The 20123-nt window shown below is 47.4% G+C and overlaps 1 protein-coding gene across 1 annotated transcript in view; it reads right to left on the reverse strand.

Moving 5' to 3' along the window:
• Positions 1 to 20123, reverse strand: part of SCTR (secretin receptor) — a 590525-nt gene that overhangs the window by 20298 nt on the left and 550104 nt on the right. The window lies entirely within an intron of this gene.

Below are 20123 nucleotides of genomic sequence, written 5' to 3' on the forward strand. Positions count from 1 at the left end.
CCTGTGGATGTGGGGTCCCGAGACAGGATTGAGTCCGTCCTGATTGGTGTTGCGTTGCGCACATATGTCATTCATGATGACTTGCGTGCTTCCTGGGGGACCACGAACGTCATCACGAAGAGATGTGTGCCAACGTGGCCCAGTTGGGTGGGCTCATGGTCAGGGGTTTCCTCCATGTGTCGCTCTGTCTTGCAGCCCTCTCCTCCTCTGTGCACACTATACGCCAGTTGTTCTCCGTGCCGTCTTCTGGCCCTGATGACACCAGGGCCCCCTGTGGACCTGCCCCAACCAACGCAGCCAGGATGGTGCAGATCCATCCCTGCCACAGTTGGGAGTCGGAGCTCCAGCACAGGTGGTCACCCCAGCAACTGGACCCCTGGTAACAGACGATGTGCAGGCACATACTAGCAGGGCACCTGCACGACGGGCCAGGTGTTGCCATCTACCCGGAGACAGTCGTGATGGCAGCGGCAGGCAGCAGAAAGGCGTTAGCAGGCTCGGCGTAGGAGGCATGTGGCCTCTGGGCCCTCTACATCATCGGGGCAGGCAGGCATCGGCCTGCGGGCAGGAGGACCCAGGATTGGGAGTGTCTTCCGTGTGGCAGCGGTTAGGCTAGTGAATAGGCGCAGAGCGGCGGCGGGCGGAGAGGGAACGGCTCACAATGGTCTGGGCGGAGAACTCCATGCACAGGGCTTTGAGGCGGGCTGAGTGCCTCGAGGCAACTCGCAGAGAGTTGGAGGAGGCCATGGCTGCATCCCTGCGAGACCTCAATGCCAGCGAAGAGGCTCGCCTCCGGCACATCGACGTGGAGTTCGATGATGCCCTGGCCCAGGACATCAAAAAGTGAGCCGTCGGACTAGCCCGCCGCCTTTGTATATAGTTATTTAGGTTTAGCTTTCATTTAGTTTTTATTATTATTTGGAGTTCATGGACTTTGCTCCACTTTTTGTATATAGTATTTTAGATAGTGTTTTAGGTAGGTTTACATTTGTTTTGGGATAATGGACCCTTCAGACTTTTGTTTTCAATATTACAGACATGTACATACTTTATTTTTTTAATATTCACATGGAGTAATGTTTTTTATGCTTTTCATCTTGGTATTTATTTCTATGGACTTTGGGGATGGGCCACTTATTTTTTCATGTTTTGGATTTTTATTTTTCCTTGGATTTCACTTTCTTTTTCATATTGCTATCAATATTCCTTTATTTGCATGTGTGATTTTCAAATTGTCATTTGTTTTCTATTTTTAATACATTTAATTATTCTTCATTCTTGGTGTGGTCTACTATGATTTCTTTTGTGCATGTCTCCATGAGCATTGGCTAAGTCATGTGTTGCCACTGTGTGGCTCTGTAGGACATTTGTTGATGGGCATGCTGGTTCTTTTCAGACTATTATGGAATGGGTAATTTATAGGGAGTGGGTGCAGTAGATCGTTGGGTGTTTGTACTGGGGTGTGGGGGTGTGGGATTTGGGTTGTCATTAGGGCCATGGGTTTCTATAGTTATGACGTGGTGTTTGGGGGGACATGAGTCGGGGCCTGCTGGCAGGTGTCTGTCAATGGGGTGGTGGGGACATGAGTCGGGCCTGCTGGCAGGTGCCTGTCAATGGGGGGGTGGGGACATGAGTCAGGGCCTGCTGGCAGGTGCCTGTCAATTGGGGGGGTATGAGTCGGGGGCCTGCTGGCAGGTGCCTGTCAATTGGGGGGGCATGAGTCGGGGCCTGCTGGCAGATGCCCGTCAATGGAGGGTGGGTGGGGGGACATGAGTCGGGGCCTGCTGGCAGGTGCCTGTCAATTGGGGAGGGGACATGAGTCGGGGCCTGCTGGCAGGTCCTGTCAATGGGGGTGAGGACATGAGTCAGGGCCTGCTGGCAGGTGCCCATCAATGGGGGATGCGTGGGGGGACATGAGTCGGGGCTCCCAAGTGCATGGTGCCATGTGGCCTGCCTGTGGGCATGGTCAGAGTGGATGGGCTGCCTGCGGGGCATGGTCAGGGTGGATGGTCTGCCTGCGGGGCATGGGGAGGATAGATGGCTGCCTGCGGGGCATGGTCAGAGTGGATGGGCTGCCTGCAGGGCATGGGGAGGGTGGATGGGCTGCCTGCGGGGCATGGTCAGGGTGGATGGGCTGCCTGCAGGGCATGAGGAGGGTGGGTGGGCTGCCTGCGGGGCATGGTCAGGATGGATGGGCTGCCTGCGGGGCATGGTCGGAGTGAATGGGCTGCCTGCGGGGCATGGGGAGGGTGGATGGGCTGCCTGTGGGGCATGGTCAGGGTGGATGTTCTGCCTGTGGGGCATGGTCAGGGTGGATGGGCTGCCTGCGGGGCATGGTCGGAGTGAATGGGCTGCCTGCGGGGCATGGGGAGGGTGGATGGGCTGCCTGTGGGGCATGGTCAGGGTGGATGTTCTGCCTGTGGGGCATGGTCAGGGTGAATGGTCTGCCTGCGGGGTATGGGGAGGGTGGATGGGCTGCCTGCAGGGCATGGTCAGAGTGGATTGGCTGCCTGCGTGGCATGGTCAGGGTGGATGGTCTGACTGCGGGGCATGGGGAGGGTGGATGGGCTGCCTGCGGGGCATGGGGAGGGGTGTAGGGTAGACCCCTGTGGCGTGGACTGTGCGTGAATTTGGGGGTACGGGAGTGAGAATTACACACGATTGGGCTGGTGCGAGCGTGGTATGTGTATTCCAGGGGTGCGCGGGGAGTTTTACATGCGATTTCGCTGGTGTGAGCGGGGCACGCGTATTCCAGGGGTGTGTGGGGAGTTTTACACGCGATTTCGCTAGCGAGAGCAGGGTATGCGTATTCCAGATGTTCTTAAATCAGGGCTAGTCCTCCAGCTTTTGTGACGCGATTAGGACAGTTTAGGGGTCCTCAGCATGCAACGAGCAATGGGTAGAGTACACTAAAATTAGATGTGCCTGGAAATTTAAATATTGGAGAGTCCGCTGCTTTGAGTGAATATTGGCTTGTCCGCTGCTTTGAGTGAATATTGGCGTATCTACTGCTTTGAGTGAATATTGGCATGTCCACTGCTTTGAGTGAATATTTGCGCGTCTGCTGCTTTGAGTGAATATTGGCATGTCCGCTGCTTTGAGTGAATATTGGCACGTCCGCTGCTTTGAGTGAATATTGACGTGTCCGCTGCTTTGAGTGAATATTGGCGGTTCGCTGCTTTGAGGGAATATTAGCATGCCTGCTGCTTTGAGTGAATATTGGCGTGTCTGCTGCTTTGAGGGAATATTGGTGTGTCTGCTGCTTTGAGGCTTCGGCGTCTTCATACCCGTTTCTCAGAAGTCCCCGTCCTCGGCTGCTTCTAGTCCAATGGAATGAAGTTCTCTGCATCTCCTGGGTGGACCCCGTAGTACATGCAAAATGAGCAGGAAGTTCATAAAATGGCAGGAAGGGAAACCATCGCAATCTGGCCTTCATTGAAAGTGATATGTGCACCATGAAAGGAACAAACTCACACTTCTGAACAGGGGTCAGGCGAGGCCACTTCTGGAGGGCCATCCACATATTCTACAATTGGTCAAAAGGCATCGTTTTTCGAATGACTTAATCAAAACGAGGGTAATACTATACCCCACTTTTCTTCTTTTCCAACCCCTATCCTTTTTCTTTTGTTTTTCTTTTCCAAAATGAAATTCCCACACTGATGCCTTTAAAGAAATACTAAGACGTGCCTGTGGCCGCTGTGGCGCTGGACTCGATAGCACTGCACCGCATAATACTATGATCTACCATGGAGAAGATGCGTGGCAATGCATAGGATTGTTTAGTTGCTATGCTGCAATCCTTCATCGTTCTCTCTCTCCGTCACCTGTGCACCGATTTGATTCCCGCACTTGTTTGCCAGCACCACTTTCCCTGGTGCTCTGCTGTTAGCCGCCATCTTAGTTGCTTAACAGCTGCTGCTCATCTAACTCCTGCTGCTCGCCTTTTGCATACATGCCAACATTTTGGATCACTTGGGAATGAGATTTTGTCATGGAAAGAGAGGGAATTGAATTTCTGCTTTTAATTGCTTTGGTGTACGGGATATTTTTGGAGGGAGAACGTAAAAAAATAGCAACATTTTTTTACATAACAATAGAGAGTCTCCCGCTTAAATCGGGAGAGTTGGCATATATGCTTTTTCACGGCGGCCAACTCATTGCCTTCGCTCCTCGAAATGCCATGCTTCTGCAAGCAGTTGCCAGTGGATCAGCTCACCAGGTTCTTGAGATGCTGATATCTTTCTGCCCTGCCCAAATATTCCTGAAGGTTCTGCAGTATTCCATCCAGGTCTTCCAAATCCTGACATATGAAAGGTTTTTCCCTCCAAAGTATTGCCCATCCTGGAGTAACTCACCTGCTTACAAAATAAAACAGACAGCAGCATGGCGGCTCAAAGCGACAGGCCTTTTCAGTCCGCTCAACACTACCAGCATCCGTCACAGGTGAGGCCAGTCACTGACACTATCAGTGCCCTAGATTCGATGGAAGTTTCTGGAGTATTGTATCCAGATCTGGATACCACATTCCGAGAAAAACATCAAAACAATGGGGAGACTGGAAGTGTACATAACTATCACTATAAGGAGAAAGGCCATTTCTTTCGGTAGCATGCTTGCAATACTCACCACAGGCGCCCCAATACTCAGGTGAGACCCTTCTCTGACAGATTGTAACGCCATTTGACACAGGAAGGAATCGGGAGCATACAGGAGTTAGGAGCTGAGGTTCAAGCTCTAATTACTGAGGCTCAGGTTCCTAAGAACAAGAAGGCCACTTTGTGTCAATCGTTTGCTGCCCTGGGCACCTTAGCATTAGGACTCCTAAAGGGTGGATTGGCTGCTGGCAAGTTCAACGGGACCCATAAAAGATGACACCATTTTTGGATGCCTATACGATCTGTCTAATTTACTTTCAAACCTCTGTTTTAAAAAATTAAAACAAATATTGACATACAACAACAGGTGTCCATATCGTTTGCATAGCATCCTTTGTGTGCAACGGCCAATACAAATGTTCTTCGTATAACTTAAACTTTAAACACAACCAAAGAAAATCTATGACATGCATTTATTGTATGGTTACCATTCAACAAAGTCTTTAGATAATTAGCTGCGGCTCTAGTCGTTCCCAGTGGTATCCCCAATTTTTAATAGCAGACGTCCCTCCTTAGCAGATGGCGCTTTCTGGAAGGACGTGTTCACAGAGGTTTGGGGTCAGAGGGGTGATCATTACTTGCATTAGTGCATCCCAAATAGCTGCATCTGTGCCCACTTCTCTCATCCCGCTGTATACTACTCTGCACCAGACTGTGGTCTCTGCCGTAGCCAAACTCTTCAAATCTGTCCACCATTCTTCAATTCTGGGTCCCTCGACCGACTTCCAGGCCATTGCAATTCTGCATTTATCTAACACACAGATTGGATCCTTCATCCTAGTGAGGTGATGCCGTGTGCTTTTACCCTCTCAGGAACATCTGTATCCCTCCCCTGATCAATTTGTCTGCAACTGCCACAGCCAGAACTTTCTGATATCCGGGCAAGTCCAAAACATGTGTACGATGTCTACTACATCATGTGCACATCAGGGGCGATGCAGGTCTCCCGCTCCCTGGAGTGATGATATCCTGTGAGGGGTCATGGATGCCTAGTGTGTGATGTACTGTTGTGTAAGTTTACATTTGGAGTTCCTGGAGACCTTTTTAGTGTAAAGCTGCTAAACTCAGGTCCATTCCACATCTATGAATGTCTTACCCCGGTCGCCGTCCCACTTCAAGTGTACCGCTTGGTCTGGTTCACTGAGTTTATTCAGAAACATGGTCCCCTTCCGACATGTCATACATCGTTTCTAGCACCTGGTCACACTCAATGCCCACTCGAATGTCTGGCCATCTCACTTTTATTTCTCTCACCAAGTTCAGTTACAGCAGGAATTGCTCACTATATATGCCATAGCCCTGTGCCAAGGACGTGAAATCCATCAGTTTCCCGTCTTGTAGTAAATATCCCACTGTGACTATATTGTTACTCTCCCAGTAACTCCTGAACTTTCTCAAGAGTCAGGACTTTTACCCAAACATTCTGACCAGTGGGATATTTGGGGAGAAGAGGTCCGAGGTTCCCATGAGTTTCCAGGCTCTGTGCCACAATTCCGTGCCAAGCACAAGAAGCTGTGGCAGGCACAGAAGTTGGGCCTCAAGCATCCATAGCACCTCTTTCAGGAAATGTCCTAACGGCGGTTGCAGAAGTATTGTATTTAGTGAAGCCTCATCCGCTATCCAATGGCTTGGGAGGATAGCTCAGCGGCAACACGCTCGTCTTGGAAGCAAGACGAGGAGCAACACAGGTTCGATCCCTGGGTTCCGTGCTTAGAAACCGTTGGGTATTAAGTGTGTTAGTTATAAATAACCCATTGTAATTACAATAACAACTCATGACAAACTTCTGCTGCCCTGCCAAGTCTCAGGAGGATAGCTCAGCGGCAACATGCTCTCCTTGGAAGCAAGACGACACAGAGCACCACAGGTTCGATCCCCGGGTTCATGCTTAGAAACCTCTGGGTATTAAGCGCATTATAAATAAACTATCATATCAAATCATATCATTCGAAGTGGGGCAGTTTAATCACACCCTTGCCGTAGTGCTCTATGCAATCCTGTTCCATTTCGCCCCCCATAAGAATACTCAAAAATACTGAGTTTATGGTACAAAAGAATCTGTTAGGTATATTATAGGGTATGTTAACAAAATGGTGTAATAGGCGAGGTAGCACCACCATTTTCAATAGGGCAGCCCTGCGCTCCATTGACAAGGGCAGCTTCTTCCAGAACAACATTGATTTTATATTATCATCTAGGGCCTTCTGCGTATTGTGTTCATGTAAGGATGTGAAATCATGCCACACATTGGCGCCTAGGCATCGGAAGGTGTCTGTCTCCCATTTCATTCCCAAGTCAGACAGCTGGTCTTGAATCAGGCCTTTAAAGCCTGCTAGTGGGGGAAAAAAAGACTTGTCCCGGCTAATATTGATGCCAGAAAGTTCACAGCAAAGCGATCATTTATTTCAATGATATGCAGTAAGTTGACTTCAGGCTGGTTGATATAAAGTAACAAGTCGTCCGTGAACAATGAGACCAGATACCAGACCCCGTCTATCATCATACCAGCATCAACGTATTCCAATCTTTGGAACATGGCTAGCGGCTCGTGGGCAAGGATAAACAGCATCTGTGATAATGGGCAGCCCTGTTTGGTGCATTTATACAGTTCTCAGGCCTTAGAAATCTGCTTCCCTTTCCTCACCCTAGACGTGGGTTTGGTGTAGACCAGCTTGACTCATCTCAAGAATCCTGCCACTGTACCAAAATGTCTCAAAGTCTTGTGAACCCAGTCCCATCCAAGCCTTGACCCTGTCTAGTGAGGCCGCTGTGCAGTCCACTTTGAGGTCTTTATTGCTGTCTATCATGTGGTGAAGTCTTTGTAGATTCCATGAAATGTTCCTACCCAGGACAGTGAGTACCAGGATCCCAATCACTCTTTTGAGTCTGTTTTCCAGTAAGGCTGTGTGGATCTTGCAGTCCTGGTTAACCATGGAGAGAGGCCTATAAGAGTCTTTAGTCCAGCAGGGGTTTGCCAGGTTTGAGGATAGGTACTATGATTGACTCTCTCAAATTTCGGGGCAACATTCACACCTCCTAAGCCTCTTCTAGCATCTCTAGGAGTTTAGGCAATAGTAGTTCTGCATTGGTTTTGTAAAATTCCCCCAGCAATCTGTCTGGCCCAGGGGTTTTACCAGACGGTAAGGTCGTTATGACAGCCTGGATTTCGCCATGGGTGAGCGCGGCGGCATTCAACATTCCTACGGCCTTATTGAGTACAGGGATTTAAAATATCCTGAGAAAACGGTATCAGGTAATTTTATCCCCACCAATAATATCGCCATATATATGATCATCGGGAACGGACATAGGCGATATTATAAGTGGGGATCATTTCTGTGGTAAATGTGACTGGGGGCTGCGGGGGTGTCCCCCGCTCCCATTAAAATAATATGGGGTTTTCGGGGATTTCCCCCGGAGGTTTAATGGGTTAATATTGCCACAGAAATATGGCACCATTCTTGTATTGGGGATATTTTTGCGGGGGTATTAACACATGGAACCGAGAAAACATAATTAATCCCACCCTTTGTTTGTACGATGACCCCTTTCTCATCAATAATGACGCTAATCCTCTCCCTTGGCTCTTTATTTATTTATTTTAATTCTTATAAAGTGCCACACGCCCATGGGCCTTTGTGCCACAACCACACCAGCAGTCTTCCGGATTTGTCCCACTCTGCATGTAATTTCTGCATGCATTTAGGCAAATAAAATCTCCCAAGTCATTCCCATTCACCAATGCATTTTTGACACAGTGCTGTTAAGTCCGCCGCTTGTTCCTCCGCCCTCTCCCCTCTGCCTTCTGCCGCCTCAATTACCGCTTCAGTTTCTGTGAGGGTCTTTACTATGTCTTTCCTTATTCCACCCCTCTTGACAGTGGCTGCCCCTTGCAACACTATCTTAAAGGCATCCTACAGAGTGCTGGTTCTCTAAACACTGCCCAGTACTACATTCATAACATTCAAACCCTCCAGTGAACAAGTCAAAAATACCAAACAGAAGGTATTGACAAAAAAGAAGGAAAGAAAGTTCTTCTAAGGCATTACCCATACATTTGCTTTGACTATGTGTATGACGGTCACTACATTCAGATCCACCGGGTAAACAAGTCAAAGGTACCGAGCACAATATGTTGAAAATAGAAGAAAAAAGGAAAAAAGGTGAGATAGAACAAGAACCATCTCCCCAACTGTATAACAATGGCCCAGAGGTATACTGCATACGCATACTCAGGCCCAGCTGCCTCTCCCGCTCCCTCCACTCGGATAGCATACAGCAGTGTGATACCATAAATAGGGCATCGAAAGGTACAGTGCCAACTGGGGTGTTCCAGCTGCCGGTGCCCTCCTTAATGAAGAAGGTAACTACAAAAAAGTGAAAAAAGCAAATGACAAGGTTTGCGCTGGAGCATAATGGGATTTCTGAAAACAAAGAAATCTTTTTAAACATCTGAGAGGGAAGAACACTGGCTTTTTATGCCCTCCCCAAACTTTACAAAAACAATACTATCCCCCCCGGGGAGACCCATTGTTTCAGGATGCGGCTCCATTCTGGAACCTATTGGGACGTTTATTGACTACATTCTCAAGCCCCTTAGCCAGAAAACCCCCACTTACCTCAGGGACACCATGGGCCTCATTACGGCTTTGGCGGTAGCCATGCCGCTATTGGCGGCATGGCTGCCTTCAAAACCGGGTCCAGGTTCCCTGAATGGGGAATTACCACGCCATTCCGAGTTTGGAGGGCCCGGTAATTCCTCCCTCAGGGAACCCGGGCTCGGGCCTTCCCCATTCCCATTCGAGCCCCCATAGGACTCAATGGGAATGGGTGCAGGGAGCTAACAACGGGCCGATTATGACCAGCCCATTGTTAGCTCCCTGGTCCGCTCGTTTTACTAGGCGTCCTTACTGGGTCCCGTGAGGGGACCTCGTAATCTTGTGGAATGGGTTTAACGGGTCCGCCTCCATTAGCGCAACCCGTTAACTCATTCCGCAAAAGTTGTAATGAGGCCCCATGTCTACGATTGTAAAATTCGACATCAGCCTTTCAACCAAGAAGAAGATCAATTGGTCACCATGGACATCAAAAGTCTTTATACGAGTACCCCTCAAGATAAAGCATCACATGACCCAGAAGAGGGTCCCGACCAATTTCACTGCCGAATTATTGGACCTGGCATTGACCAACAACTTTTTTTCATTTGATGACGTCTTTAATCTGCAGATCTGTGGCACGGCCATGGGGGCAGCCTTTGCCCCCAGTATGGCTATCATCTTCATGGCAGAATACGAACACGCCACATGCTCAACACCTCCAACCCATTCCTCGACAACATCCTGCTATGGCATCGGTACATAGATGACAGCATTTTTATCTGGAAAGGGCAAAGTGATAGCCTAGAGAACTTCTTTAATTGGATTAACTTACAAACGCAGGAGATCACGTTCACCATGAGTAACAGCAACCATGGGTTTAATTTCCTGGACCTCATTATCACACCCAGAAACAACAGGTTGTCCTCCATTACAGAAGCCACCACCCCAAAAATCTATGAGATAACCTCCCTTATGGGCAATTTTTGAGGTGGAGCAATTCAAGACAAACCCAATAGCTTTGCAGAACAAACTAGCAGCCAGAGCTTACCCCAAGAAATTGCTCAAACATACTAAAAAGAGGGCACGCTTCACACCCAGAGAATCATTACTCTCTCCCAAACCAAAGATCACCACCAATGATGATACCATGACATGTGTATCCACGTTCGGACCTACTACCACCAAACTCAAGGGACTCATCAAAAAGTTCTGGCCCCTGAACTGAGCCTACCAGGAGAGCCCACACCGAGAATGGCATTAAAGCGGTCTAAGAACCTCAAAGATATGCTCACCCATGCCAGAACTGGTAAGACAACCACAAGATCAGCCATGTGGAACATGAGGGAGATTCAAGGCAATCATCCTTGTGGCACCTGCACTGCGTGTAGAAAAACCAACAAAATGAACTCTTTCCTTTTAGACAACAAAGAATGGTAACTGAGACATTTTTTGAATTGTAAGTCATCCAATGTCATTTATGTCATCGAATGCCCCTGTGGCCTTTGCTACATGGGCCAGACATCTAGACCTATCAAAAAAAGGATTGGAGAACATAGGTCGAGAATTCGGTGCAGAACACATACAGCACACCTAGTATCCAATTTCATTGAATTCCAGCATGGTCCGAACTACTTTATTTGGTGGGTGGTGGACAAAGTGCTGGGTACGACCAACACCACCAGTGTTCTTAACTTTAAAGAGTCGTGGTGGATTTTTAAGCTTAAATTGACAACTAAGGGGTTAAATGAGGCCCGACCTAGTAATCCATACACATGATCCCTATAGGCCCCCCAGACACTAAGGCCCCTGTCCCCTCACAGCCCTGCCTCATGCCAGCTTATAGTTTCCATTTCCCTTGCCTGCCCATGCCCATCAGGGTTGGTCACCTCCCCCTTTTCTCCCATACATAGGGCACACCTCCCAGTTCTTTAACTTGCCCCCACCAGGCCACATCCCCTGACCCCGACAACCCCCATTCCCCGGGCCATTTCTCCTCCAATGGCATCCTCCGCCCTTTTACTTGCTTCATGAGCCGTCTCACACCATATTGGGGCCATCGGGGTCGCTCCTCCGGCCACCGCTCTTCCTCATTACAAGGATTCCACCTACATGATGCGCCAGCCTGCCCGTTCCCATAACAATGGAATGCGCACGGCAGTGCGCATGCGCCCTTCTAGCGGATGCTGCTCTCTGGCATATGTGCAGCTAAGGAAGCCAAACGGCTCCACTACTACACAGGTGTTTCATAGGAGCGGCTGCTCCTCCTGCGTCGGATTGAATCCTGTGAACCTTCAATTTTCTGTAGTTTTTCTATATGATGCAAGGTAAGAGAAACGGGGCACGCGGTGCTCGCGAGCAACTTCGGTGCCTCCATTGTGGTCACCGCCCGATAGCCTCTTATTCATTACCTCTCCGTCTCTGGTTTCAGGTGACTGCTGCATTCTTCCACTGGCATCTACCACATGAACATGTCCATGAGCCTGGAATCTATTCACAGCAGGTAACCAGTGATGGGACGGGCAGCTGCTGATTGTTATGCCTCTGTATCCAGCCAGCTCAGTCTCGCAGCCCCTCCACATGACTTTCATAGTTTCCCCATGTCTTTCGTTCCCCAGTCACCGTCTCCATTTGTGGACATTCCATTCTCCCGACCGATTGGGTCCTGAACACATTTTCCCTCCCATTCCAGAGGGCCCAGACCCAGGGACTTGCATTTAAGGTCAGTAAGGCACTGTACGTGTGCAAACCACACGTAATTTGATTATGTTTTACCCTTTGTTTGTAATCACACATGTATGCACTGCTATGTACCCAAACAGACCACAGTTCAGTCTATTTATCTACCCCCTTTATTTACATGTCCCACATTTAGGGACACCACTTCCCTGGACCTAGAACAAGGCTTCTAACTCCTCAAGCCGAAACATCACAGGACGCTGCATCCTTTGGTGCCCTCACAGTCCAATGATTTAAGATCTAGACATCGACCTACCAATAGGTCACCCTTCTGCCTGGCACTGGTAGACCTGTATTCAAAGTTTCCACTTAGGAGTGTGATATTACACACACCTCATGGGACTCTGAATAAGTGTGCAATTGCATGGCACTTATAGGGCTCTATTTCTCTTCCAGGTCCAGTTTTGTCCCAGTTCTCCAAACATGGTGTTTGCTTTGTACCATGATTGTATGCTAAAGAAAGAATAATTTGGCTCATACAAGAAAGAAAGAATAATGTGTCTCATACAAGTTTAATTCCTGTGCTTAGTGAAGTAGTTAATCAAATATTGTTGAAATATTCTCCCACAGTATTCCATTTTTGTTTGTTTGTTTGCACATTGTATCTGATTGTTTACATCACATATTTACATGTTTGTGGATGCTAATAAGTCCCTTTCAATTGTATCTGTACCATATAACTTACTTATTTATTAGCAGTCAAATAATCACAAACTGCTCACACATAAGAACACTTAAAAAAATCAGCAGCCAAATAATAAAAAGCTGTTGAAACAATACTGAGTTCGAGTGTGCTTTTGAATGTGGTGCTTTGGTTATTAGTGAGACAAAGAGATTCTTGTCTCAGTGATACATTACAAAGGAAAACAAGTTTGCATGAAATAGTTGCAATTATTGAAATTTGTTGGCAGAGTGTCCCCCTATTTCAACCAGCTGCTGGTGCAGACAACCATCAGGGCTCAAGCCCTGAGTCTCTATATGACAATGTTTCTTGCTACCACTGTCTGCAACTCTTTCATTGCCCTCTCTTGCGTGTGAAAGAAAAAAAAGGATATGTCCATGTCTTAACGTTCGGGTGCTATGGTGCGATATTCCTTCTTTCTGGAAGCTTTGCTATTCCTACTGTGTCCATCCAAGCATGCGCCTCCGCAGTGTCCTCAAAGAAGTGCAATTTGCTGTTGTGGAGCACTTTGAGCTTAGCAGGGTAAATTAACATATATCTCAAATTTGCTCAGCGTAGCCACTCCTTGGTGGGGCCAAACATTGCTCTGTACCGTTCTACTAGTACTGTGTAGTGGGGGTATTAAACCAGCTTTGAGACTGTGTACAATGTTACCTCCCTCTCTGGAGAAGGCCAGCATCCTCTCCCTGTCGTTGTAATTCATTGTTGTGATCAATGGTCTTGTGGGGTGGAGGGGCATGGGTGAAGGTCTCCTTGCCAGGGATCTGTGTGTGTGCGCTCAACTGTGAAAACCTGCGATAACGTGATGGGGCCAACTTCTTGCAGCAGTAGATTTTTGACATATGACATTGGGTCATTGCCTTCCTCTCCTTCAAGCAAGCCTAGGATACTGATGTTATTTCTCCTGGCCCTCCCTTCTGCGTCCGCAACTCGATGTTCCAATACCCACACTTTGTCAGTCAATTTGGTTACCTATTATTGGGTATTAGCTTTGTTGGTTGTGTTGTCCCACACTTGTGTTTCTGCAGTTCCTAGGTGATCAGCCAGTACTCGCACATCTTGTCATAGTAGGCCGACATCGACAATGACCGCATCAATTTTATGTTCCAGGGCGGTCTGCAATGCCGCAATTTCTGTAAGAATTTGATATTCTTGCTGCTTGCTCATCAGTGGTGGGGCAGTACCCTCTGCAGTGGTTGTGGCTGACTGGGCATCGTTCCTTCTGTCTTTTTTCACAAAAGCCTCCATGACTGTCTGTTTGCCCTTACCCTGTGGTGCCTATCAGGCATTTGTGATTGTGATGGGGATGCTGGCCACAAGCAAGTCATCTAGGATTGTGCAGATGCAGCTGTGCTGGGGATCAATGTCCCGTGGGAAAACCGTGTGTGCCCCTGCCCAGAAGACCAACGAAGTGCCGGCAGAGGTGGTGCCTTACTCTGCTGCATGAACCCTGTGCTTGTCCTGCCACAAGCCTTGGCTCTGCCGTCCAGCCGCACCCACAGCCCAACCAGGTCCCAGGCTCTGTATGCAGTGGTTCACACTGACGCAGTGCTGTCTTCAACCTTCTAAGGTGACTAGTAGCATCCGTGATGTCCTGCCATGTGGTTCGTTCCTTGAGCACAGCTTGTCTTTGTGTCACCTGCATCAGGGCACCTCACACCACCTCAGCTCCTGAGATCACCAATATCTTTTATCTGGAGGGAATCCTATTGGAAGCCCATAGGGTTGCATAGCAGTTCATCGAATGATCCAATGTATGGGATGCAATCACAGCCTGTCAGGCCGCAGGTGGGGACCGTAGTGCCAGGCCTAGAGATGCACACTGAGATTCGTGAGGCACCACTGGTCATCTGCGCCTACCCGGAGGCCCCGCTCCATGCGGTGTGGGAAGGGCACATGGTAAAGAACCACAGGAGTGTTCCATGTGCCACTGTGTCAGTTCGGGGTATAGAAGCATTTGTACCTTTTGTGGCAGCTCTCATAATGGCTCCACTGAGTCTGTGGGAGACCCTTTGCCATTTGCATGCTTCTCCTCCCTGTTTGCTCATCTGCATGTGTTTAGCGTGGCGCAGACTCACCCAGGGGTTTTCTCCTCCTTCGTCTGACCACCGGGCTCCACTGCCCTGTCTGAATGCTCCTGCCACGTGCCCCCGGCAATCCAGAGCTCCTGTGTGGCAAGGCAACATGCTCCTCGGTCTTATCTCAGCTGACAGGACTCTACACCTATCTGCTGTTCCGTGTCCCTGTGCAACTGCTCGCTGGGGCACCTCTATGCTGCAATCTCATTGCTGTGGCTGGGTTTTGTCTCCTCTGCTGTCCGTGGACCTCGGGGGCCCCACAACTTGAGCTCCCTGGCTCTTCTCCAGATGCAGCAGGGCCCCTACTACAGTCACCCCACTCTCATGCTGCTATCTGCAGGGGATCTATAGCAGTGCCACAGCAGTCACGTTCTGAATTAGTTCCGTTCCTGGAATCTTCAATTCTAGGCAAAATTAGGGCAATATAAGCTATTTTTGTAAAGGATCGTGCAGGAGCTTAAAGGTTAGACAGCCTCACTGCATGGCTTCTGGCCATGCCCCCCTACTTTCAACCCTCAGTTATTCCAAATTGATCAAGATTGGGTTCATGATCACTCATATAACCGGTAGATCCCTAGCCTGGGCTACCTCTTTGGTTCCAGCAGATGATCACACTCTTAAATAATTACCTAGGGTTTTCTGGTGGCCATTAAAGGCATCTATGATAGACCCACACTTGATTATTGCGTGCGAGAAACCTTGCTGCTCTTTGCCCAAGGCAAGCAGGATATTTTGACAGTTGCCACTTGCTTGTAGCAGTTATCAAAGGAATCCAAAAAGCACAAAGAGGCATGTTTTATGCTATACTGTGGGGGTCTGAATGAAGAGCTAAAGGTTGAACTGACCAGGCTTCCTTGCCCTGCCTCTTTTGATGGCCAGTTAAAAATGGTCCTTCAGATTCACTACCACCTGCAAGAACGCAATTAGGAGCACAAAAAATATTGAGCCCCTGGTCCTCGACGCATTCTTAACCAGTCAGAACATTTTCAAGAAATACCCAAAGATGCCAAACTCATTCAGTTTGGCACAGCAAGTGATCCTTCATTGGAAGAAGAAAAGCGCAGATGAAGATCCCAGGCCTTTGCAGATACCGTGAGTCCAAAGTACATCTGGTGAGAGAATCCCCATTAGCCCCAGCTAGAAGCTCGGGAGGCGACAGCTCCCAGTCCTTGGGAGTCACAAGGGCAAGGGACATCTTTCACAGAACCATTCAACATTGCTGTCCATCTTTTCCAACCACTGGGTAACCTGAGGTGGCCCTTTTGGTGATTCAGATGCCGTTATTTCCAACATCAAAAGTTTGATTAATGGTTCTTGACCTGGTTGACTATGGTTTTTATTGCTTTATTTTGTGTTCAATTAAGACTTTTGGGCTCAGAACACATAATTGCCTGCCAGAAAAAGATCATATTGCCTACTGAAGGAGCAGATGGAACACCACAGGGTACTAGACCTGGGACAAAAGAACGCCGTGGCTAAACATGAGGGTTTCTTGCCCCACTGAAGAAAATTCCTTTAATTTAATACAGATGGCTCATTTCCCTAATGTCCTAGGTTTATCCTGGATACTACAAGCATCTACCCCACTCGTGGGATCTGAATATTGTTTTAAACTGTCTATCTGTGAGCCATAGACATGCCTCAGCAAAAGGCACAGTACACTATGTCACTCTTAGTAAGACACTGGTAACTCAAATATGCCAGGTATCACAAACATATAATGAGTATTTTAATGTATTCGCAAAGGAAACACACAAGGTTCTAGCTCCTCATCGTCCACAATTGTGTCATTCAACTGCAACCAGAGCAATACCTTTTTGTTAGATGTAAATTGTCTCTTATTCTGTAAAAATGGCGTGGGAAGAATACCTACACAAGAGCTTGAAAAACAGATTGATGACAGAATCCAAGACCCCACGAGTGGCATTCATGTTTTTCACTCAAAGGAAGGACTCTACAGTGTTAAGACCCTGCATCGACTATTAAATACTAAGCAAAGTTACCATCCCTGACAAATAATTGCTCAATGTCATTCCAGACATCCTAAAAGCTACAAGGGGACCCTGTATCTTTACTAAGCTCAACCTCTGAGTTTTGTATCACCTTATCCAAGTAAAAGGGGGAGATGAGTGGAGGACTACATTTCGGTCATTATGAATACAGGGTCATGCATTTCGGTCTTGCCTACTCTACTGATCCAGACGATCACACCTATTTGGAGTGGAGACATTTGCTCTCATGAGTCTGTATTTTGATAGGGAATCAAACAGAGCACCGTAACCTGCAGGTGTTACATAACTTGAATGTTCCATGTGGGATCATTTTTAGCAAAATATGATTCCTACCCCAATTATCTTTTGGGAAACATGAACACTCTCATGTATGCACTCATATGGAGTGATGGAATTAAACTTGGCCTGAGAAGATTGTTGGAGAAAAAACTATAATCTCTGTTATTGATACCTTCCTTCAACAAGTCTGTTTGGCTATAGCTGTATCTCCCAAAGACTCTGCATTCAATTACAAACAGGGACTGAGCACAGATCAAGGACTACTCTTCTGAGGCAAACACCTGAACGCTCCCATCAGATTTTTGCAAGAAAAGGTTCTATCAATGTGTCATGACACTCTAGTTGTCAGGCATGAAAGTGTGGCAAATACTAAAAAGACCGCAAAAATATACTTCTCATGGCCTTCTCACACTGCTGATACAACTATGTCACTACATGTGGAATTTACATGCAGAACAAGACACCCAGTCACTGAACCATTAGCAAACTTGTGTAGCTGTCACTGCCCTCTGCCCTGACCGACTTTATCATCAAGCTACCACCACCAGAAGGGTGTACCACGATAATATTGACAATCAATTCTTTCACCAAAATGTCTCATTTTGCTCCTTTACAGAAATTAGCTTCCACCTGTGAAATGGGCTATACTTTTTCTGACAGAGATAGTTTTCTTACATAGATTACCAGATACCATCATTTCCGATTGGGGTCCACAGGATATTTCAAAGTTCTGAGCTGTAATCAAAAGAGCTTTATCCTCTGGGTATCAGCCCCAAAGCAATGGACAAACAGAGAGGGTGGATCAAACCCTAGAACAATATATCTGTACATTTTCCTCTGCCACTCATGATAACCTCTTGCTCCCTCTGACCAGACGCTAGGCCTAATCACGAGTTGGGGGGTATCCCAGTGGTAATACCACCAGGATACCGCTCAACAATAATTGCGTCAATGCCATCCGGTCCGGCGATATTAGTGCTGGATCACAGGTTCGGCGATAATGGTAAATCCATACTCCCCATTGGGTCCATGGGGGCTGTGGGCGATATTACCGCCGGTAATAGCACTGAGTGTGTCGCCTTTAAACTCGTTATTAGCTTTCTAACGCTTCTGAATCAAAGTTAAAGCGGGCGGCGGCATTGGTATTCCCAATGGCGTTCCATGTTCTGACTTTGTGTTAGTAACGCTGGAAAATTAATATAACGAGTTTCCAGCATGGCCTTCAAACTCGTTATATTAGCTTTCTAACGCTACTGAAACAAAGCCAGAGCAGGAGGCAGCCTTAGTATTTCCAATGACGTCACCCGTTCTGACATTGGGGGTCATTATGAGGTGGGCGATAAGGGATACCGGGCACCGGTAAGGAGACTGGTGCCGGTAATCCCTTACCGCCCTATTCCGAGGTCCCTTAGCGGGTCCCACCTGGAACGGCTGGTCTGACCAGCCATTCTTTACAGGACCCGTTAAGGGACCAGGGCGGTAATAACAGGCTTGCAAGTCGCGAGCCCGTTATTAGCATCCTCCCCATTCCCATTGAGCCCTGGGCTCAAATGGGAATGGGGAATGGTTTGTGCAATGGGGACTTACCGGTCCTGCCAGGGTCGGACTAGACTGGTAAGTCCCCATTGCACAACACCAGTGCCGGACCTGTTATTGGTGACAGTCATGGCGCAAATAGCGCCATGACTACCACCAATCTCGGAATGAGGCCCATTGTGTTTGTTATGTAAGAAAGCTAATAGAACGAGTTTAGAGCATCGCCTTTAAACTCGTTATATTAGCTTTCTAACGCTTCTGAATCAAAGTCAGAGCGGGTGGAGGCATTGGTATTTCCGATGCCATCAACGGTTTTCACTTTGTGTTAGTAACGTTATAAAGCTTATATAACGAGTTTAGAGCCAACAGGCTTTGAACTCGTTCATGAACTTTAAACATTACTGAAAGAAAGTTATAGCAGGTGACAGTATCAGGAATTAATTTTTTTATTTTACATTTTTAAAGCCCTCATACAGCCCGTGGGCATCGAGGCCCTGTTACAGGAATTGTTTTTGTTTATTTAGTTGTGGAATTGTTTTTTTTTTTTTGTCTTAGTTGCGTATTTATAATGTGCTTGAACACCTAGAGGTTTCTAAGCGCGTGTTGCTTGTGTCGTCTTGCTTCCAAGGCGCACGTTGCCGCTGAGCTATCCTCCTGGGAGGAATCCCCATGCTGTCACCTGCTTTCACTTTTTTTCAGTAATGTTAAAAGTTAATAAAACGAGTTCGGAGGCAAGAGCTGATGGGCTTTGAACTCGATGTATTAACTTTGAATTAAACTGATTCAAAGTTAGTGTTTTGAAACTTGTAACATGACGGGGACTGGCGAGGTCTCCTCGTGATGGCCGCCATTTGTAGTTTTATTTTACAGGGGGCCGCCATTTTTAGTTTTTATAGGGTAGGACTAACATTCTTGTTTAAATTGTATATGTGTGCCGGCGGTGGAGTAATGTTTTTAACCTGCCGCCGGCACATATGTTAATATTCTGTAACATTAGAAAGGTAATATAACGAGTTTAGAGCGCATCGCCTTTAAACGTGTTATTAGCTTTCTAACTTAAATGAAGAGTTACCTTAAATTGTATCTTCATAAAAGGTAACAGTAATAGTAGAGAACCTTCCTGTGGCGCTGCTACTCACTGATCCAAACATATTCACAGAGCTGTATGATGGCTGGAAGCTAGGGTGCAGGCTCTTATTCGTCGGTTGTTTTTCCATTTCTTGTTGGGAGTATTTTAACTCATCTCTTCTGTATTTGCCTACTATTAGGGCATACAAGTGGCATTTACCTCAGATTGAGCTCAGTGGGACTCACTGAGTGGCAAAAGCAGGAGGCCCCATCGAAGCATAATGAGGAAACAAATTCCTGTACAACAATTGATTCCAACTCAATTCGATTACCACATAAATCCAAAATTTCCATCTTTTTAGAACTGGAAATATCATAGTTCAGCTGTCTTAATGTTCCCCTTCAAAGTGTGTCATACCCAGCAGGGTCCATCTGTTGAACGCAACATGTGCCCAGTTTAAACCAGCATTGGCAAT

Source organism: Ambystoma mexicanum, chromosome 9, assembly GCF_040938575.1.
Source record: "Ambystoma mexicanum isolate Mex_15411 chromosome 9, UKY_AmexF1_1, whole genome shotgun sequence".
In the NCBI taxonomy this organism is placed as follows: Eukaryota; Metazoa; Chordata; class Amphibia; order Caudata; family Ambystomatidae; genus Ambystoma; species Ambystoma mexicanum.